A 24,566-nucleotide genomic window follows, 5' to 3' on the forward strand; every position below is an offset into this window, starting at 1 on the left:
GGAAGCTCCAGTTAGCATCCTGTAAAAACCTTGGCCCCTAACAATTTTAGCTGGCTGAATTTCTACATCGTACTCTTGAAGTGCAGTGACCCAATTGGCTCTTTTCTCCCCCACTTCTCTTTGAATCAGTAATTTCCTTACTGCAGGATAAGGTACTATTATTTTTATATGAGTTTTGAGGAGAAAAGGTCTAAAATGTTTCAAGGTTTTAAAGACAACAAAATCTTGTTTCTCAAAAACTGAGTTGTTTAACTCGCCACCTTGTAAATTGGAACTAAAAAAAGAGATAGGTGCTTCTATGTTTTAATTGTTTAGCTTTGTTAAAACTACTACATATGATGTATCAGATGAAAAAGTGTACAACAAAAAAGGTTTGAGAAAGTCTGGAGTTGTTAAAGAAGGAGCATTGATGATGGCTTTTTTAATTAACTCAAATGACTCCTTTTCATCTTTACCCCATTTGAAGACTACATTCTTTATTATCATTGATTGAAGGGGTAAAACAATCTGTGAGAAATCCGGAACAATTCCTTTTACAAAATTAATCTGGCCTAGCAATGATTGCATGGTCTTTTTGTTATGTGGGAGAGGAATCTTTTCAATTTCTTGGATTCTATCAGGATCAATATAAATTCCTTTCTTGGATACTATGAATCCAAGAATCGTGCCTTCTACTAGAGCAAAGTATGACTTTTTTGGATTCAAATAAATGCCATATTTCTTGCATATTTCAAAGATATGCTTTAGGTCATTCAAATGATTGTTTATGTTCCTAGAGTAGATTGTAATGTCATCTAGGTAAATAACAACTGATTTATTAATTATACCTTTAAAAGCAATATCCATGGCGCGTTGGAATGTAGCACCTGCATTGATAAGTCAAAAAGGCATCTTTTAATAAGCATATGTTCCCCACTTGGTCCTAAATGTTGTCTTTAATCTATCAGCTGGATGTACAAGAATATGATTGTATCCCGAAAATCCATCCATAAAAGACATTAACTCAGAACCTGCAATGGATTGCAATATTTTCTCCATGGTAGGCAAAGGAAAGCTATCCTTTTGACAAGCTCTATTCAGGTTTCTAAAATCAATACAAATCCTAATATCACCATTCTTTTTCTTGACAGGAACCATATTTGATACCCATTTTGAGTGTCTAATAGGAAAGATTATCTTTGCTTTCAGAAGTTTGTTCAACTTAGATTTGATTTGACTTTCAAGGTTTGGATGAATCTTTCTGAGCTTCTGTTGAACTGGTTTCTCATTAGAAGTCATTGGTATGGTATGTTGAATTACATAGGTATCACAGGTCTTGAGATTTGAATAATCCCAGGAAAAGGCACATTTATATGTTTTCAACAACTTAATGAATGATATCCTTTCTTCGGATGATAAACCAAGACCTAGGTTGACATTTTGAGGTTTTTCAGTTGTACCTAGGTTTACCACTTCAAATCTCAAAGTAGAACTCTGAGCCTTGGAGTTTGTAATCTTCTTAAATCTATCTTTCAAATCATAGAGATCTTCCATTTTGACTACAAACTTTGGAATTGGGTTTTGATATTGTTTATGGTTGATTTGCAAGTCATGCTCATGTTAATATATGATTTTTTCTTCATAAGATCCTTCTGATGTAAGGAAATCGATTATATCAGCATCATTATTAAACACTCTCCAATTTGTTACATTATCAAGAATGGATGGTCTGAAAACTAACTCTATGGAAAATCTATCTGGACTAAATTCTTCTGAAGGTATAAGCCTAGATGCTACATTGGCAAGTAAGTCAACACTTTCATTTTGTAATCTGGGGACTGAAGAAATGTTAAAAGCAGTGAAATGAGAAGTAAGATTCTGGGCTAAAGATTGATAATGTTTGAGATGCCTAGACACGCAATGGATTGTGTTTCTTACATACAGGAAAATTTTAAGAACCAACCTAAATTTATATGTATAATAAATGGGCGAATCCTCGTGATAAATAGGAAAAATGGGAGGCGATTTTATCAATAATATAATATGTATATATAATTTTTTTGGTGAGTCTCTCACCAGATTATATTATCTTGTAAAGTCACGGCGAAGCTTTCACTGAATTATAAAATCTTGTAAGATCTTGGAAAATATTTCACTAAATAATAAAACACTGTGAAGTCTTGGCGAATTTTTTGTTAAAGTATGAAACCATATATGATAATAGGAAAATAGATTCATTAAACTGTAATATACTAACATACATGTTTGGAAAAAAGAAATATAATTTTCTCTTCCTACAAACAATGTTGCAAGTTTCAGTGGTCGTGTTTGTCAAGATTCTTGTTGTACACTCTTGCATATATCCTTCTATTAGTTTTGACAATATTCCACAACAAAGTTCTTGTAGGTGTTGATCTTGACCACCAGTTTTGTCAAGGTAGGAGAGATTAATCTTTTCTCTACCAATTTTTTCAAGCGATGAGAGATTAATGTTTGCACAAATTTTGTTTTACTTTTCTCCCAGCTTTTGTTTCCTTGAGTGTTTCCATCACTACCTTGTTGATTCCATATCAAACCAATTTCTCAAATGCCAGCCTAACTGTGAAAAAGGACTCTTTCTTGCCTCTACAAATTTGCAGCCTCATTGTAAGGAGAATTTGTTATATTTGTAGGGGAAATTTATAAACATTTTCATTCACTCTCCGGGTAGTTTTTAAGCCATCAACCTTTAGGTAGCTCATCCTTCCATATGATGTTCAATCATTACACTCTGTTCTTCAAGAAATATATAAGTTATGAAAGTCATTCTACCATGTCATGAAGTGTTGAATCGAGGGAATCCCATACCCATGAACCTTACCAGTGGTCTTACGATGCAATCTTCTGTTTTCAGTCATTGTGTTAAAGTCCCTCCCATTCAAGCAAGATTTATGCAAGTAGGAAAGTGAAACAGGCCCCCCTTACTTACCGACCTTCCTTTCTCTTACCTGAATAGTTGTATCTTACCCAACCAACAAATGGTTCCTACCTTGAATTATGGAGTTTAATCGATCAACAATAAAATATTTATGTAACTCTGGTCCCCAACACTTGAACACGTTATGGCCCAGCATGAATGAAGGCATCTTAAGGATTTCTTCATTAGTCATCGTAAAGATCATTTCAATTCATATTCATCATGGCTTCCACTAACTACTCATGTAGGGTCACTTGGCTTGGCAATTCAAATTTATCATTAATTCTTCCCATCACTCAACCACCTTTAATCATATTCATTTCAACAATTTCATTTTGATTAGCATTTGTAAAATTTGTATGTGGTTTTTGTCATCAACAACTACCATTTTTCTTGAATTTCTCCATCATATTCTTAAGTAGAATTTCCATGTTCATTATCATCACCTAATAGATGATAACATCCTTGAGGTAGACTCAAGATGTTTATAACAACTTTTGCATCTTTATCACCAGGTATTTCAAAAACTTGGCTACAAGCCTCATCATTGGTCACAGTGTCATAATTGACTAGCCAAATTTGATTGCACCTACATTCCACATTAATATTAGAGGGTGTCAAGGTCCTTTGAATAGTTATGATAGAAATTTCAACTGTTTCAAACCTTTTTACCTCTCTCCATGGGTTCTTTGCCATTCAATTTATTCTCTCAAACCTTAAATAATTCTTAAAAGGCCCAAACACACTTCTAGGGGTTGCGACTTATGAGTAATGTCTAAGTAGTGCCAACACTATGTATGCCTATCATGTTTTCCTATGTGGTTTGTAAAACTATGTTGTTGTGATGGCCATAAAAAATTAACAAGTATATGTTTGTAAGATAGATGCCTCCAGGTAAAAAGTGACAAAATGGTATAGCAAAATCATAAACAATTATTTAGTCATCCATGCATTAGGATGTGCAACCACAGATATTCCTTGCTCACAATTCTTGACATGGTTCTTCATATTTTTATTTCCCTAAAACAAATATAGCCTAGACATTGATAAACCAATTGTAATTGCACAACAAAATATAGTTATCCATGTTGTTGTTAGGAAACACTTTGGCACATTTTCACTCATTCTCTTGGCATTTATCCACATGCCACAATTCCTTCCAACTTGGAAAGGAAACTCGTCACAATTGCATATATATTTTGTAAATTGTATGAATGATCTTTGTATGCCTTGGATAGAGTGTAATAGAACTTGGTCAGAATTGTAGGGTGTAAATCCATAGCTTTGTCTCTATTTAGGATTTCAATTGTTCATAATGCCAGCTCTTGATATATTTTCTTAACTCCTGCACACCCTGATTTCCCCAAAATCCATCTTTGAATGGACTCAAAGTGGAGCAACGTTAGCCTTAAGTTGTATCAACTCTAGGTCATGGCCAATTTCAAGTATCTCCTTACACCAATAAACTATTTCCTCCTTTTGTTCAATTAACACTGTAATAACCCTTTCTTCTTCTTCCTCCTTCCATGAGGTATTTAGCCAATAATGTATTTATGCTGGTGAGTTCCATATTTTCTCACTGCAACTCTTATTAAGCATCCATTGAGGTCAATATCATCAATTTCCTTCAGCATATCCTCTTTAGTTCGGTCTCTATTAACAATAATATTCTTGGTTAAACTTTCACCTTGCACTATAATTCGTGCAGAAGCACCACTTTCAACATCTACATCATATGCTCTTCAACTTTTATATCATTATGCTCTTCAAAACCCATCGGTTTAACTCCCCATTTGAGTAAGAGTTTTGTAGATGATCAACCCTTGTCACTTGCATTCTTACCCTCACAAGAGCAACATTATTTCCTCGTGCATGACTGTTATAGATCCATTTGGGCACATCAACCCCAACTTATAGATTGATACTATTAGGGCCCTTCAACCCCTAATACAGTTGTTATATGCCCTAAAGAAGTTGAACATTAGAATGCCTCACATCCCAAGAAGTTCCATCACTAAAAACATCCAAAAGTTTCCTCTAAGAAGATTAGCACAGGTAGGCCTTCATTAGGGTGTGCTGCAATACAAACCATACACTGTCTAGGTGCTATGCAGCGCACTTGGTCCCTCTTTGGCCTCTGCTGGGTGAATTTGAGCAAATTTCCATGAGGGTTTGAAGATTCCTTATCCATTGGAAACCCCTAGAAGTTTCTCAATGCCACCTACTCCTTTGAGTTCACATTTGGATGAGAAAGGGAATTAGGAAACATCAATCCCCTATCCCTTCTTCCATGGAACTGATTTCTAAGGCATTCATTATCACCATTGATGGCATAACCTCCTTCACTCACCTATAAAAATATCACTCATCTAAGAGATCAGGGACTGAAAAATATTGAGTTGTAAGGAGATGCTGGTGATATGAGATTAGAATTGACTGCAAGTTTTGTATTAGTGTTGAAGTGTCTTGCTTGCCATGAGGTGAAAAGGATGGGATAGAATTGGAAGAGTGTCACTGGATCGAGCACATATAGGTTGTAATTCTTCCTCTTATCAATAAAGTATTTGAAACTTTTTCCCTTATTCTTGTGTTATATGTTGACGCTTTCATATGTATATCATGTTATCGATTCCATGTTATTTATAAACAATAGATCATTATCATTTGCTTTGATGGGTTCTTGTTTCTGTCGGTGTGCAGGTACTTCTCAAGCGACTTAAGTACGGGAAGGAGCAACAAGATCGGTCAAGGAGATAAGGAATGAGCGGAAGCTACAAGTAGGTTCTATGTTCTCTTATTTTATCTATTGTTTATAGGAAAGGTAGAGATTACTTTGTTTGTTGTTTCTAGATCTGCTATTAAATCTAGAGGGTTAGGTGTTTTTCCAAGAACACTAAATTTTCTGAAAACAATGATAGAAAAACATTAAAAAATCAAATATTGTAGAATAATAGAGGTTGATGCAGTGCATAGCAACAAGGAAACAAAAAAATTTGAAGTAAACATAGGTGACAAGAAACAAAAATTTAAAAGGAGAGAGTTTATGAAATAGTGTTGATCCCTAACTAAAGATTCATGGTGAGAGAAATGTTTGCAGTGACCTATAGAGCAGTATTGTAAACTGAGTTGAAGAAATGGTGCTTCCATTAATGATGGTTTAGATTTATTATGCTCCATTGGAAATCTTGATTTATGAGTCCCAAGAATAAAGATACATTGTATGAAATTATGACAATAATCTAGAAAGCAGTATTGTAAACTAAGTTTCCGCAATGGTGCTTCCATGGATTATAGATTAAATGTATAACATTCCATTGGGAATTTGAGTGGTGAATGGTCATTGACATGGATTGCATATGCATAATGATGATATCTGTGTCTAGGATTGATTTGATTATGATCTAGGGGCTCTTAGTTTCTCCTAGCCAATGTTGGTGCTTCTAAAATGTTTAATGGACCTCGCATATTGATTTGATCAATGGTCATTTTCAACATAGTTTAATAAGTTACTCCTTTGCATTATAGATTGAAAACTTAGGGGTGGGTCATGGAAAGAATTGAATGATAAGCATTACCTATTCATGTTTGATCAAATGCACAAGGGGAAAGAAGCATTGGGCTCTATATGGACTTGAGGTTATACATATTGGAACATCATTTACTGTAGACATTCTCCAGCAATCAACCTCTCTGTCAGATGTGATAGGTAATCTGTACATCAAAACTGAACCTTGTTGGACTAAACATTTGATGGTTCTTAATGTCTAAGGATTTGAAGTGTCTTTACATTAGAGCATTTAAAGATGTGTTTGGACATGATGTTTTGTATGGTAGTGAACTAAGAGTCACTTTCTAGAAAATTGTATGCCTAGTGATTTTATGGACTATTTTTAAACTTGTGAGCATTCTTCATTATTTTAATACCACTTTTATAATGTGTTATCGGTGTGTTGTGTTCTGATTTGTTATAGCTTCAGAGGTTAGGTTCTATCTCCACTATTGGTCCCCATTCCTCTACTGGCTTCCCCCCCAGTTTATCACCTACTCCAGAATCACAAATTCATGAGCCATTGATTATAATTGAATAGAACCAATGAGAACTTGACAATAATATCAATGGAGTTGAAATAATAAAAAAACATAATTAGGTCATTGTATCAACACAATACATTAAGAATGCCATAATTCTTGCGAGAACAATCTCCATTACAATAGGAACGATTGGGGATCATGACATCAAATACAAAAATATTCAAAGCATTGATCAAAAAGAGGTTCTGCTTAAGAATAATGTATTACCACACAAACAACACCTCATGTTTAATTTCAAATGTATTACTACACCACAAGCAACACCTCATGTTTAATTTCAAATGTATTACTACACCACAAGCAACACCTCATGTTTAATTTCAAATGTATTACAATGAACAACAAAGGAACTTCCAACATAAAATCCCAAGAATCAAATACATGCATAACCCAATAGGACTTCTGTGTTTTGGCAGCAGAGTAATGAAAAATAATCCAGACTGAAAAAAAAAAAAAAAACAAAAAAAAAAAAAAAAAAGTGTTATCTTTTAACGAATGACATATCACAATGGTTGTGTAGGAATTAAAAAAAATCAAGCACAATCACCAAATTATCAGACATAAATTCCAATTGAAAATCAGAGTAGCTCATCAAAGAAAAAGAAAAAAGAACTCAATTTTGCAGTCTGCACCAAAAAAAAAGCACAAAAATTTGAGATGATGACTAGACATAGGAAAATCATGGCTGCTATGAAATAACCGAGTTGCCTAAATAATGTTAGCTTATTCGACCAATAATACTCAAAACACAAAAGTACATTCTACCATTTCTGAAAGAGTCGAGTTGGAATATACGTGTAGATCTAGGTTTCTCATTAAAACACCATTACTATTTGATAAACCACCATGGTTGTAGACAACTTTCAATCTTGATCTTCGACACTTGACCTAATGAAAACCTAAGCTAATTAAATCATATTACTTTATTCCATCCATGACACAACAACAAAATTTTTATATTCTTCCATTTTCGAGAGAGCCCAGCTAGGATGTATATGCAGATGAAATTTTGGATTGAGAAAGAAAATATTACTAATTCAAAACATGCCAAGTTTTTACCCGTAACCTGACACTCAATCATGATGTTCAGATTATGAGTTAATGGAAACATCCCAATACACCATTCCTACCATTCGCAAAAGCTTTTACATCCTGCTAATTCAGGGAGAGATTAGTTGGAATATATGTATATGCAAATGAAAGTTCACCAAGGTATAGAAGCAATTACTCTTATGTTTCAGAATCCCAGTTTGGCAAACACCCATTATTATTTTCATCACTTCCAACTGAAAACAATCTCTAGCAATGTGAGACTGCACTCACTATAATTTGTGCTACTTTGAACATCCAGTTGGTTGAAAGGCCTTGCATTTGGTGGTCACACAAAAATTTGAGCATTCAAGAGTCAAATATTTTGAAACAAAACTTAACCCATGTTCATCATTTAGATACTATGATTCCATTGAATAATACCCTCTCCTGTTAAGACAATTAAGACCAGAAGACTATTAAATCAAAAGCTAAACAATGTTGTCAACAGGGTCTTACCTGGTCAGTGAAAGAGGGGTGTTGTTATCACGCCCACTGGGGTTCAACTCCCCCAAGTGACATGTTCACCTCTCGTGGACTGGCATACCTCCACAAGGGGTTGCTTATTGTGTATGGGACTAGTTACAAGTCCTATGCAATTTTGGAAAAATAGATACCACCCAGTCATGGTATATTTTACAGTCCTCAGGCACATCACATCACGTCTCACAACCTTAATCCAAAAATCCTTGCACTTTTTTCTTCACCCCATAAAACTCCATAAAAAATTATATATACACTTGTTTGGAATAAGTGAATCCAATAGTAATTGGATCAAATAATCCACTTATATTTTTTTTATGTTTTTGGCTCTCAAATTTGTCTCTATATACTTTGCATTCCTCTGTCCTATAGACTAAATGAGAGCTTGATTCTATAGACTCAATAAACTCAGGATGTAGCTTCCTAATAGTGTAAGTCCCAATCAATCTAATATACTAACTAATACTAATATAATTCAAAACAGTAAGAGTAGTCAACCAGTCAAATGAAACATAGACAGGGTGTGTAAAGTGGTAAATTCAGTAATCAAACCCTATGTAAATACCTACTCAAGCTATGTCAATTCTATCTATAAACCATGGATAGGGTGGTAAATTCATTCTATAAAGGGTGTGTAAAATAAATGTAACAGTAGCACTTTCTTTCTATTTATTCCTACCTAAGTCTTTATGCCTACTATTCCTATTACTTCGTCTTAACCAATGGAAGAGAGTCTACATAACTGCTTCGGAAAATGAAGGATTGAAAGGGTGTACCATACAAATTATATAGAAATTTTTTTCCAATAAATAAAATAGAAAACTCAACATCCATAACACCAAAACAGAATCTATATGCTTATACTGGGAAAGCACATAAATTCAAGAAAAATACAGATCTCAACATGGTTCATTGTTATAATCTACAAATGGGAGTAATTCTTTCCAACTTATGTGAGATGATGAATGTACTAATAAAATCTTAGAAGCCTAATTGATTGCAAACATGTAATGTATATATGGAATCTCTGCATGTGTAGTAGAAGTATCTTAGTGAACACATTTTATGAAATTATGTAATTGGCCCAATACCTAGGCCATTGAGAGGTATGAAATATTTCTTTCTAAGTTATATAAAATATCAATGGTCACACCACATAAATAAGTGCTATAATAGCTTCCATACAAGTTATCAATATTTTTCAACCCAAAATTCTTGTGATGAAAAAAAAGAGAGTCATACATAATTGCCAATAAATAAAATGGCAAACTCAACATCCAACACATTGGAATAGAATATGGTAATGCCAACGCTGGGAAAGCACATAAATTCAGACAAAATTTAGCTTAAAACATTATTCATCACTATAATATACACATGGAACCAAATCTTACCAACCTAGTTATCGTCATTGAAGCCCAACCTAAAAGTTAATAAAGGACACTTCTGATCTTGTGAGCACGTCATATATCTAACTAATATTTTCAGTGCCAACACCAGACAATGGAAATTGGCTAGCAAATGATTCAACCCGCTTTTTGAGATCAACAATGCTATTTCGTAGCTGGAAATTGTCTGACTTAATAAATTCTATAAAATCTTTTAATTTTGTACTTTTCACAGAGCTCTTAGCCTTAATGGCTATCTGCACCCCCTCGTGGATAAAATCTACAACCTTAATAAAGTCATCCTCAAGAAGCCCATAGGTGGTTAATGTAGGAGTCCCTATGCGTATACCACTAGGAACCATAACACTTTTATCATCTGAAAATGTAAGGTATTAAAGTAAGATATATCATCCCATGGAGAAAGGAAAATCAATGAATCCATTACATCTAAATATACAAAGAAAAAATTCATGTAACCTGGTACAAAATTCTTGTTCAATGTGATAGAAGCAACATCCAAAACATCCTCTACTCTTGCACCATCAATGCCCTATCCAAGCCCATTAATATATACCATGTTACATTCAACCAACTAAATCCAATAGAAATCAATATACAAGTAGGTTGTGTACTCTAGCATATGAACAGAGGATCCTTACCAAGGGCCTCAAATCAACTAGAACTAGGTGATTTTCACTACCACCAGACACCAAATTGTAACCCAAATCCATTAGGCTCTTTGCAAGGGCTCGGCAATTTGCTACAACTTACTAAAACTATTTTACCTTTGATAAGAAACAAAATCCATTCAAAAAATAATTCACATGCATGAATTTTACAAAAGCTTAGACATGTGAGAGTGCTACACATGTACTTGATAAGCCTTGAACTCTGTAGTTACATCATGTTTTAAACAAACAACCAACCCTCCTATGGTATGGTTATGTGGTCCTCCCTAGAAAGCCACAAATTATTTCATGTATCTTTTAGAAACGAAATGATACAAAAAATCAATATATCCAATATTATGATATTAGTGAGCAGGAGAACAATATGGATGATGGAGGAAAGGAAGGAGAACTCAGATTGACCTGTAACCCTGGAAAAACTACATTTTTTATGGTTGTCTCTAGGTTGACCCCCAATACTGGTTCCTTCCTGAAGAATATCATGCCTCCCCAAGGACCTCGTAAAGACTAAAAATCACAACCCTCCAATCCAAAAATATTTCAGAATGAAAAATATCATAAAGATAAAAATGAAAGGAAAAAAGTGAAACAATTGACAAACAATTCAAGGAACATAATGAGTTTCATCAAAGCTTTGATCTAGTAGTGATAAGAAACAGAAAGAACATAAAAAAATGAAAACAGGAAACTGAATCAAAGAACATGTAAGAGAATCAAAAGGAAAATCTACACCTCTTAACTCTATAATCACTCCTCCTATGATGGGAATGGCATATTTGTTTTAGTTCTTCGTCGTTTCTTGAACATTAATGGGATTCTTTTTCTTCTACAAGGGGGGAATGGCACAGATATATAGCATTAAGATAGATCCAAAAAAAGGTCCATCTAATATACTCATATTTTTAATTGAAAGGGTGAAGTGCAGAGAAAATTAATAGCATCAACTCACCTTGTGTGTTGTAGTTGTTACTACATCACAAAAATCAAATGGACTGACCATTATAGAAGCAATGATGAGACCATTTATGTGTGCCATGTCCATCATTAAGTATGCCCCAACTATATTGGAAATCTTCCCAAACCACAAACTTTTTAGTACTAAAAATCATAAAAAAATCCAACATTACATACTATAAGAACATATTAATAAAATATGCTAGAATAAACATTGCTGGAAAGAGAATTTTTTTAAAAGAATTGACATTATAACATCTAGAAATACCCAGATTCAATACCTACCTCATGCGAGCATTATCAATATCACAGGGATATACACTAGCACTAGCAATGATAAGATTGATCCTAAAAAGGGTGGAATTCTTCTCAAGCATCTCATAGTCAATGAATCCTATAACCCAAGAAAACAAACCCGACCATTAACACTTTGAACACTTCCCCAAAATATTGGTTCAATATTTGTTAATGATGGAATTGTTTCCCTCCTAATTATTATTAGACTGGAAATGCGAGCTCACATGTGGACTCATCTAGATGATATGGAATTGATTCAAAGTAAATTGATGTAACAGATACTCACTTTTTTCTATCATGAATCCATGAGACAAATGCCTTCCATGTGGTAATTCCAAACCCTAAACATTTCAAAGAAAATTTTCACATGTTACATGCTCAAATAGGAATTGTACGTTTTAACCCCGTACAGAAATTGCCTACATACGAATTCTAAAACACAGAAAATAAACAATGCGAGAGCATAACACATAAAACACATATACACAGAGATTTTCCCCTGGATCCCAAAACCGAGACTACTAGCTTGATTTTTCATTATGTTCCTTTCAATGTTATAATACATATTTATACATGTCAAAGCATCCAATACCATGGACTGAAAACCATCGCATCCAATACCATTGACCGAAAACCATCGCATCCAAAAACATGTGCAAAAATCATGCACAAAACCATAGGTGGGTCCGCCCATCCTAACATAGGGTCCAAACCCAAAATTTTTCGGGGCGCTGCCCCAGACCCCATAAAGTGGGGTTATGGGTACACCTCGAACCCCCTGTGACCCCCCCCCCCCCCCCCATCCGCCCGCTACACAATCGACACAACAAAGGGGGGATCCTGCCCCCCCTATAACCCCCGGTTAACTATGTGGGCTAGTCGTGGAAAGAATATAACACAACCCAACATTCTCACACTTGTTGGTTTCTTTCCACAGGGGGGTCGAAGAGAGCTTAGTCATTTTTCTAGCCATGAAACACCCATTGTCTCTCTACACCAAGAGAACTTCTCAGAGCTCATAGATTTTATCAATGCATCTGCAGTATTCTTATAAGTGTCCACCTTCACCAGCAACACCTTTTTGTCTTCTATCATATCCCTCACAAAGTGATATTGAACATCAATGTGCTTTGTCTTTGGATGATATGCAGGGTTCTTTGCCAAGGAAATTGCACTTTGGCTGTCACAGTCTATCCTTAGAGCTTCTTGTACTAACCCCATACTTGAACACAATCTCTGCAACCAAACTGCTTCCTTGCTTGCATGAGTGGTTGTCATGTATTCTGCCTCTGTAGTTGATAGTGCCACTACAGATTGTTTCTTACTTGTCCAACTGATTGCGCCTCCAAATAGGTTAAACACATACCCACTTGTAGATCTTCTCTGATCCAGATCTCCAGCCTAGTCTACATCAACAAAGCCATGAATATCCAACACTCTATCCAATCCTGGTCTTCCTTGTAGCACAAACCATAATCACTAGTTCCATGCAAATACCTTAAAACCTGCTTCATTGTTGTCTAATGCTCCTTCCCCGGTTTTGACATAAAATTGCTCAATACTCCCACTGCATGTGTAATTTCTGGTCTAGCACAGACCATTGCATACATCAGGCTATCTACTGCACTTGCATATGGAACACGGGACATGTCCTCTTCCTCTTCTTGTGTCTTGAGACACTGTTCAGCAGATAACCTCACACCTACAGGAATAGGAACCTTCACCGGTTTACTCTCCTGCATATTAAACCTCTGCAATCTTGTCTTGACATACTTCCTCTGGTTTAGCCATAGCTTCCTCTTTGTCCGATCTCTTTTAATTTCCATGCCCAAAATATAGTTTGCAGCACCAAGATCTTTCATGTCGAAATTGGAGGACAAATGGGTCTTCAAATCTTGGATAATTTCTTTGTCATTTCCAACCAGCAACATATCATCCACATATAAGACTAGATAAATAACATGGTCACCAATTAATTTAAAATACACACAGTGATCTGCTTTGCTTCTGGTGAAGCCAAGTCCCGTATAAATATATCAAATTTTTGATGCCACATCCTTGGTGACTGTTTTAACCCATACATAGACTTCTTTAACTTCCATACCAGTTCTTTCTTACCCTTCATCGCAAAGCCTTCAGGTTGCTTCATGTAGATATCCTTTTCTAGATCCTCATGAAGAAATGTTGTCTTCACATCCATCTGTTCTACCTCAAAATCAAAAGCAGCAACAACAGATAAAAGTAATCTAATAGAAGTTACCTTGGCAACAGGAGAAAAAATATCACCAAAATCAATTGCTGACACCTGGGAATAACCTTTTGCTACCAACTGAGCTTTATATTTCTCCACTTTTCCTTCTACATTTGTCTTCTTTTTGAACTCCCATTTGCTGCCAATGGGTTTCCTTCCAGCTGAAAACTCCACCAGATCCCAAGCCTCATTTTTGTGCAAAGATGCCATTTCATCAACCATGGCCTCTTTCTAGAGTTTCCATCCTCTGAATCTACTGCCTCTTTCACAGTTCTGGGATCATCATCAATAACAGACAAAGAAAAATTTGAATAGCAAGCAGATGGACTATACCTTTCTGGCTACCTTCTTTCTCAAACTGATCTTCTCACAGCCGAAGTTTGTGGCTCTTCATCTTCTGATTCCTCTTCTGCTGTAGAGTCTGATTCTTCCTCCTTTAGCTCAAACTCTATCTTCTCAGGTTCCTTTGGTTGGACTTCATGTTTAATAACATCTTTCACCTCTCTAAACACCACATCTCAGCTGTACACAACCTTCCTTGTTATTGGGTTCCAAAGCTTATAACCCTTTAAACCATCCTTATACCTAATAAAGATGCACTTTTTCAGATTTACTGTCCAACTTGGTTCTTTTCTCCTTTGGAACATGTACATATGCATCACATCCAAATTCCCTTAGATGTGAAAGAGAGGGTTTCTTACTAGTCCATACCTCTTGTGGAGTCTTATCCTCCAATGCTAATGAAGGTGATCTGTTGACCAGGTAACATGCTGTCTCCACCGCCTCTGCCTAGAATTCCTGTCCTAACCCGGCACCACTGAGCATGCTTCTTGCCCTTTCCATCAATGTCTTGTTCATTCTTTCTACAACTCCATTTTGCTGAGGTGTAAATGGAGTAGTCTTCTGCCATGCTATACCACACTTCTTACAAAATTCTTCAAATTCCTTACTGCAGAACTCTCCACCGTTATCTGTCCTCAACACCTTTATCTTCTTCTCTGTTTGGTTTTCCACCAGAGCCTTAAATTCTTTAAACCTGTCAAAGACTTCAGATTTCCTCTTAAGGAAATATATCCATGTATTCCTTGAGAAGTCATCTATAAATGATACATAGTACATGGACTTACCTAGTGATGGAACCTTCACAGGTCCAAACACATCACTGTGCACAAGTTCTAATATCTGTTTTGCCCTCTTACCACCAAAGGGGAAACTCACCCGATTTTGCTTCCCATATACAAAATTTTCACAGAAATAAAAATCCAGAGAGCTATTACTTATACCTTTTACCATACCTTTACCATGAAGTATTCAAAGGCCCTTCTCTCCAATATGTCCAAGCCTTTGATGCCACAACATGGTCTTTTCTCTAGAGACCACTAGATTTTCTACTCCACTTTCAGGAACCACAGAACTGTTGCACCCATCAATAACAGTGCTACCTTGCAGCTTGTATAGAGTTCCAATCCTAACTCCCCACATCAATACCAGTGCTCCTCGAACCATTTTGCAGGTATCCTTCTCGAATATTGTTTTTACACCTGCATCACTAAGCTTGCTTACAAAAATCAGATTTCTGGCTAATGCAGGTTTATGCAAAACAACCAGAAGTGTTCTAACCATTCCACCTTGCAGCTTCAACTTTAATTTTCCATGACCAATGATTCTAGCTTTCCTGTCATCCCCCAAGAAGACATCACCACCATCATATTTCTCATACTCACAGAACCACTCTCTATGGGGAGTGAAGTGAAAGGATGCACCTGAGTCAATCAACCATGCCTCGTGATCTACATGTGTACTTTAAGAAGCCAAGTACACATCCCCACCTTCATCTGAGGTGGTTTTTGCCTCTGCAGAAGGAGCATCATCACATCCCTTTCCTTTGTCAGGAGCTTTAGATTTACAGTCCCTTTTGTAGTGCCCTTCCTTTCCGCATTTCTAGCACACCACCTTTACAGGTTTTCCTGGAGATTTAGATCTCCCACTCGATGAATTATTTTTGTTTCTATTCTAGGACCGTCCTCGTACAGACAAGGCATCACCATTTTGGCTCTCCGTATTTTTCCATCTCATCTCCTCCATCAGCAAGGATGAGACTATTTCATCAAACTTCAAGGTAGTTGCATTACTACCTATTGCAATAACCAGACTATCCCACGAATCTAGTAGGGAACACAACAAAATGATGCACTTATCTTCATATAAAATTTTAATATCAACAGATTCTAACTGACTTACCACAGTATTAAATGCATTCATATGCTCTATCATCGAGTCTCCATCTTTCATCCTCAGGTTATACAAATTTTTCCACAGCAACAGTTTATTCACCAGAGACTTAGATTGGTACAAAGTCCCTAACTTGTCTCGCAAAGCGTTCGCCGTAGCCTCCCCTGATACATTCAACAATACTGAATCTGAGACACACAATCGTATTGTGCTCTTTGCCTTCCGATCCAACTTCTTCCATTCTTCATCGGACACTCTCGTTGGTTTAGTACTTGGATCTACCACGATCCACTTATCTTTATCCACTAACAGATCCTCCATCTTGAGTTTCAACAACTCAAAACTCTGACCATTAAATTTCTCGATCTCTATCTTTCCACTGCTCGCCATCTTCTTTCACCACCAGAATTGATCTCGCAGACCTCCCACTAAACAGGGTCTACCACAGGCTCGAGCAAAACCCCTCAGCAAGAAAGGCATCCCCTTGAAGCCAAAATTGCTCTGATACCAAATGTAGGTTTTAACCCCGTATAGAAATTACCTGCATATGAATTCTAAAACACAGAAAATAAACAATGCGAGAGCATAACACATAAAACACATATACACAGATATTTTCCCTTGGATCCCAAAACCGGGACTACCAGCTTGATTTTTCATTATGTTCCTTTCAATGTTATAATACATATTTATACATGCCGAAGCATCCAATACCCTGGACTGAAAACCATCACGCCAAATATCATTGACTGAAAACGATCGCGTCCAAAAACATGTGCAAAAGTCATGCACAAAACCATAGGTGGGTTTGCCCATCCTAACATAGGGTCCAAAACCAAAATTTTCCAGGGCGCTACCCCAAACCCCATAAAGTGGGGTTATGGGTATGCCTCAAACCCCCTGTGACCCCCCCCACCCCCGCCCCCGCTACACAATCGGCGCAATGAAGGGGGGCTCCACCCCCCTTTAACCCCCTGGTTAACTACGTGGGCTAGTCATGGAAAGAATATAACACAACCCAACAGGAATGATAATCTTATCAAAGGAGGTTCATAGTTCAGAACCATACACACCATAATGCAATGATGTGGTTAGAGGAGAGTTGTATAAACAACAAAATTAGTTGGGGATCGAGATAATGGTTGAAAATTAACACCCCATGTACTGTTGTCAATATGGAATGCTTCTAGGGCCCTCTGCTAGCAAAGCCTCTCACTTTGGTCAATGAATTCATTGCCAGCATATTATATGCATGGCATAAATCCCAACCCAACACAGTAGTGAATAAATATAGAAAAGTGTCCAACAATTGTATCCATCATTGTGATAACAGATACTCATGCAACAACTACAGGTCTCTACACTATAACGTTGAACCCAGAAACCATTACACACATGTCAAACATTCAAACTAAAAAGTATAGGTCCAAAAGCTAAGAGAAACTGAGTTTAACAAGAAAAAAATACCAAGTGGCAAGAAGAAACTGCCAAGCAGCTCAAACACAATCACAATCATGATGGTTCCATTCTTCACATTCCAAGTTATATCTTCAGGCACTTACCTCTTACTAGGGAGTCCTTCTGAATACTTGTTTGTTAGACATGATCCAATAGCTTCCATAACCACCCAGGATGTAAAATTTTCAGAAGAAATAAGTTCCAAGCCATTGAATTGTGACTACTTTTCTTTCTCAATTATCACATTCATTTCAGGATCGAGCTCACTCAGAGGAGGATCTACAAAGCTTTTCTTTCCCTCTGCATGGAGTAATTTACAAACTAGATAAATAAATCACAATAAATTTAGTACCCTCAGTAACTGAGGCATGGTTTGACAGGAGCATTAATTGTATTATTGAGGTCTACAATTTATGTTTGCTGGCATCCGAGGGGAATCCAGATCAAGAACAAAGTCTTTATCAAGCCATTCACTAACCATTAACTCAAAAAAACTATAAATAAAATCGAGGTATTTGACATAGTTCATTAAATGAAGATAAGAAGCTTATTTGTAGCAACTCAATTTACAAATGAATCTTCTAAACACCTCCAAGTTAAACTATATTCAACTATGATATGTGTTTTCTTCACTTGGTCTTCAAATGGAAAGATTATCAAGGATGTGACATAGGCTATCCATACATGTAGCAATTTCAACCAAAAACAAAGACATAAATAAATAAATCATAGCGTGAATTGTGAACAACATGCACACCTGGGACGTTTCCGGGTTGCGCCAGGATGAACACCAAAGGATTTCCCATTTTCAAGCTTGTTGTGATACAAACAAGTTTATATGATGGGAACGGCCTCAAAGTTTCAAACCTTCTAATTTTCTGCTTTTCAGTTGCCAGGGAACCCCCAAAACTAGTTGTGAAGTTTTGGGCGTCAAATTTGCAGTTGGGTTCAAATTATATTGACCCAACAAGCCCATCCCTACTGTTACACTGCCCATTATGACTTGCAATGAATATGTTTGCACCTAAAACAAGAGCTATCCTTTGTGCCCACTTCAAAATGTGAAAAATAATCAAATATCAGGAGACATGTGAATCTAGAACTTGATGTATTGTGGATAATTCTCTGGAAGAGGTAGACATGAAAGACACCAAAATTAGCACCAGTTCGAATTTTCCTCTTGCACGTTGCTAACTTAGGTTCGAATCGCAGATAATATACAGAACAATAATATCACACATGCATGAGTAGCTGACTTGGGTTCGAATCGCAAATAATATATAGAACAAGAATATCACACATATTCGCAGATAATATATATAACAAGAATATCACCTTGGCAAGCACCAACAAATAAAGGCCATGGATAAGTTTTATCAACCTCCAGATTTCAACCCACCTTGGAACTTTAACCTTTGGAATCATTTTTATACCTTCATATAGGTATTTCATTTGATGATGTACTTGAAAAGGAGGGATCTCCTTCTCTACAAAATTGTTATTCCTTCTTTCCTATCCAAATGGCTCTAGAGGAAATTAGGGGCAATGATATATGTTATTTGAGTGTTCTATCATCAAACAATCCAACAATGAAGCCTCCTGCCAAGTACCCTATCCGCAAAAAGGGGAGAATAACACCTCATAGCTCCTGAGAAAAAATACAAATGAACACCAGTACATTTTCTATTGTTTCCCCTTCACATTTGCATAGAGTACAAATTCCAGGACCCTACCTTCCCCTATCTTGTAGAACCTCCCACATCAAAACATTATTCATTGGGGCCAACCACATAAAAATCGTGGATTTCATTGAAGATTTAACTTTCCAAATCTTCCCCACCACCAAGTTACTACTACTACTTCATCATCAAAGATAGCCTTGTACCGCAAGCTAGCTGTCAACAGTCATATGGAAGAATCATTAGACGATACAACTTTCTTGCATGAAGAAGACATGGAGACAACTATTTTCTCCTAAATGCAACCAATGTTGATTTAAAAAAAAAATTGCTTGATTTTGTACTGAGCAACAACAAAATATACATAATTTCCTTGTGACAGAGTTGCTAAGATGGAATCTTCATCTACAAACATTTACCTATCAGGATGAGAAAATGCAAATCAAATTTCTTTCTTATTCCATAGACTCCAACTGCGAGATAAAAAAAACACATCAAGTTTGTTTACCCCAACACGCCAACAAGTAGCAAGCCCCGACTATATAATATAAGAAAGTAGTAGGTATCCCAAAGGCCTGAAGGGAGTATAATGGAAAGAAGTGACCATTGTCAGAAGCCTTCCAATCAATATATAAATATATAAATGTAGATTTATTATTATTTTAATTGGAAATATTCAATTAAATAATAAAATTTAATTACGTCTCTCCCAATATAATTTGCTTATTAGCATAATTCACTACCTTCATATGTCTTGCATTTTTTAACATTGTAACATGTGGATTAATTTCATTTTTGGTGCACAATCTCTGCCTTTTAGGACAATATGGTGCAGTGGACCAACCCCTACGGATCATTATGACAAACTAAGAATAACAGAGAAGATGAAAGGTTGTACAAACCAACATATTTTTCACACAACTAATCCAACATCATTACCTTAACTTTTTCATGAAGATATCATATTGAGAATATTTGAAAAATGGTGGGAAATCTGGGTAGAGACTATCTCTCTTCTGCCAAGGTGATGCAGAAAGGGTGATAAGATTTCACTGTTTTGAATTTTTTTTGTTAAATTAGAAAAACCAAAACCAATATTAATGGAGATATTGGTATTTTTTACTAAATTTTGTGAAGTAACTAGATGTAGCTTTAACCATTCACCTTAAGATGTTTTTTACAATATAATTCCTTAAGTCTATTTAATATCTTCATTATCATAAAAACCAGCCTATATCCATCTTAACTCCACATCTACCACTCTTAGAGGGATGAGATCTATTTATCCCTCTCAGCATTTGGTAGATCCAGAATTAAGATAGATCTAACCTGATAGAATTTCCCCTTTAAATAGTCTATGCTCACATGACTACCATGGTATTACCATGGGTCAATACCATGGGTTATCATAAACCTGGAGATTAAAAACTACTATTAGTAATTCATAAAAATTAATACAATTAATAATTGATTTTTATTTTTATTTTTTATTTTAACCAAGTTAAAATGTTTAAGTTAAATTACAAGATCCATTTTTACTCTTGATCTACCAAGCCCCAAGAGGGATAAAATATTTTTTCACTCTATGCTAGTTTTCATATCACGATATTTGATCCCTCTCAGGGCTTAGTAGATCCAGAGTAAAGATGGATCTATGCTGGTTTAATTCCCCCCTTTAAATATGCTACATTCCACGTGAATACCATGGGTCAATACCATGTGCCATCTTTATTTTTATTAATACTAATATTAGGGTTAATAATGTTTTTTTGCATGGTATTAATAATAATTTAGCCCATGGTATTTGGCCCATAGGCTTCATGTAAATATAAAGCATTTTTTGGGTGTTCGTAAATATAAGGTGACTTATGGAGTAAATATAAAAAAATCTTTTATTTATTTACCATACCTCTCGTTTATTTATATTTTTATTAATTTACCGTACCTCTTTTATAAATATGGTATTTGGCCCATAGACTTCACTTAAATAAAACCTATTTTTTAAGCCTTCTTAAATAAAAAGAGGGTTATGAACTAAATATAAAAAGAGGTTTTATTTATTTACCATACCTCTAGTTTATTTATATTTATATTTATTTACCATACCTTTGGAGTAAGTATAAACAAGAGATTTTATTTTTTTACCATACCTCCACTTTATTTATATTTTTACCATACCTCGGCTTTATTTATATTTTTATTTATTTACACCCTTGCGTGTCCTTAAATATAAGGCGACTTATGGAGTAAATAAAAAAAATGTTTTATTTATTTACCATACCTCTAGTTTATTTATATTTTTATTAATTTACCATACCTCTTTTATAAATATGGTATTTGGCCCATAGGATTCACTTAAATAAAACCTCTTTTTTGAGGCTTCTTAAATAGAAAGGGTTATGGACCAAATATAAAAAGAGGTTTTATTTATTTACCATACCTCTAGTTTATTTATATTTTTATTTATTTACCATACCTTTGGAGTAAGTATAAAAAGAGGTTTTATTTATTTACCATACCTCCACTTTATTTTTATTTTTATTTATTTAAACCCTTGCCATGGATGAAAACCAAATTTGAAAATAGGGAGCCATTCATAGAAGAAATTAGGGCGATTGCGACCAAAAACCACCTCCCAAACCAGAAAATGGGTGATTGCAAACAAATTTAACATTGCAACAAATTTAAAATTGCAAAGAAAAAATAGGGTGATTTGTAATGGAATATAACCTCCCAAACCAGGCGAATTGGGTCAAATGAGTCTTTTCATAGTTTATCTACCCCTTTTTTGGGGCTAAAATGAAATATATATATATATATATATATATATATATATATATATATATATATATACATACATATATATATATATATATATATATATATATATATATATATATATATAGATATATATATATATTAAATAAAAGTTGGACTAAATATATGAAATGGGTGCTTTATAAAAATTTCGCCCCTCTAAAATGAAAAACCCCTTAAATTTCGCCCCTAAAATTTACCATGCTTACCTATTTAATAACTATTTCAGAGTCTCCATATACTTGCAAATACTTGACATTAAGGCCAATGGCTTTGTACAACCCCTGAATCAAAGCTTCATATTCTACAGTATTGTTAGTGCATTGAAATTCAAGCCTGTAGACTAACATGGTTTTCTCTCCTTGCGGGCTAATTAAGATACATCCTGCACCTGCACCATCTTCAAACTTGGAACCATCAAAATAAAGAGTCCAGAATAGTGAATTATTTACAACTTTATCAACTACATCTACACACTTAGAAGCATTTGTTTGTGAAAATTTTTCTATTTGAGATATTACAACATTATCTGGAAAGGGATATTTTTTAGCATTAAAGGATCCCAAGAATGACTCAGCCAAGTAATTTCCAATGATGTTATTGGTGAAAGCTACAGGTTCATTGCTTCCCTTGAGATTAGTGACTGTGTACTTCATGAATTTTTCATGGTCTACTCTGATTTGGTTAGGTTTACCATTGTGTGGCAACCACATGTGAGACCAATCAGTTGCAAAGTATCCATGTAACTTTTTAGACCAATCCCTACTTAGAATTAAACCATAAAATTCAAGGATATCAGCCACTAGAATATCAATTATCTGTGAAACTTTTGGATTAGAGGAAAGCTTGATTGAAACTGATGCTATTTCTCCAAGTACCTCTACTTTGGTTCTATCCAGTTGAACTATGTGTACAACAGATTTTTGAGGTGTAATATTCAATTTGGTGCACACAATTCTTGGCATAATATTTGAAGAGGCTCCTGAATCAACAAGGCAATTATGGACATTTCTATTGAAAATCTCATTTGTAAGAAGAAATGGAGGTGTATGAGAAATAGACCTATTACCTATTAGAACTAAATCTGAGGGATTTACTTTGTTTGAAGATGAAGGAGGTTTTCCCATATCATATGCAGCTTGAGTGACTATGGCGGATGGTAGAGGGGCTATAGGAACTGCTTTTAACTCTCTTAATAGAATTTTCTGTTATTTCTTGAGTTTAGTCAGCTCATGTAATGAAATATTTTCTCTCATCTTTTTCATATCTCTAACTATGTTATATTCTACTGTATCCGAGATTACCAATGTTTTAGACTCAGTTGGAGGATCTAGTGGAATAGAATCAGTTTGAGTAGTCTTAGATTTCTTAATTACTATCTTCTCCTTTACAGCAGTAGCATTTTTCTGTTTCTGAATTGTTGTAGACATATCAGGAGAGTTTTTAATTATTTTAGTTACTAGCATAGTTTGTGCTTCCTCTTATATTGGAAGAATGAAGTCCCACATTCCATTTAACTCAACTTCCTCTTCAATTTTGGCTTCTTCTTTGGTTGGTGAGTCTTCTTCTAGCTCTCGATCAGATTCAATGTTTGAAATGGTATTTGGTGGCTGAGATGTGGAAGAATGATTTATTTTAAATTAGCGAAAAGGTTTATTGGGAGCAGATGATTTTGCAACTTGTTTCTTGATTTCAACCATTTCATTGGACATGGTCTTCAACACTTTCTGAAGACCTTCAAGGTCGAATGGGTCCTTTGGAGTTTTCTTCTTTGAATCATCCTTGAATGTTACTTTCTTTGATTTCCTTTCGTCTGTCTATGACCTCTTTTCTAAGCCAATAATTTTTCATTATACAGACAGAGCTTCTTTCATGTTTTCTACAAGGGTAGCCTTATTGTCTCTATCTACAAAAATTGTGATATTATAAGGAAGGGAGGATATATACCACTCTATTTGTACATCTACTACAAGTTTAGAGGCAGCTGGGATTTTGTTTAACAACTCGTTAAATATGGAGTTGAAGTCTTTGATCGTTTCATATAAATTTTCTTTTAAGTTGGAAAGATCATTGATTAAGGATGCTATAGTCCTGTCATCACCAAATTTTTCAAGAAATATTTCTTGAAAAGTATCCTAGTTTCTTATTGTACTTGCTGGAAGGGAAAAATACCAAGATCCTGCAGATTCTTGGAAAGTATAA

General features: G+C 35.2%; 1 pseudogene; it reads right to left on the minus strand.

The window, feature by feature from the left end:
• Positions 1 to 10,070: 10,070 nt before the first annotated feature.
• Positions 10,071 to 18,865, minus strand: LOC149236257 (serine hydroxymethyltransferase 3, chloroplastic-like; annotated as a pseudogene).
• Between the last annotated feature and the right edge of the window lie 5,701 nt (positions 18,866 to 24,566).

The sequence above is a fragment of the Pinus tabuliformis genome, chromosome 8 (assembly GCF_031772625.1).
Source record: "Pinus tabuliformis cultivar Carrire ecotype Pingquan chromosome 8, CPIR1, whole genome shotgun sequence".
NCBI lineage: Eukaryota > Viridiplantae > Streptophyta > Pinopsida > Pinales > Pinaceae > Pinus > Pinus tabuliformis.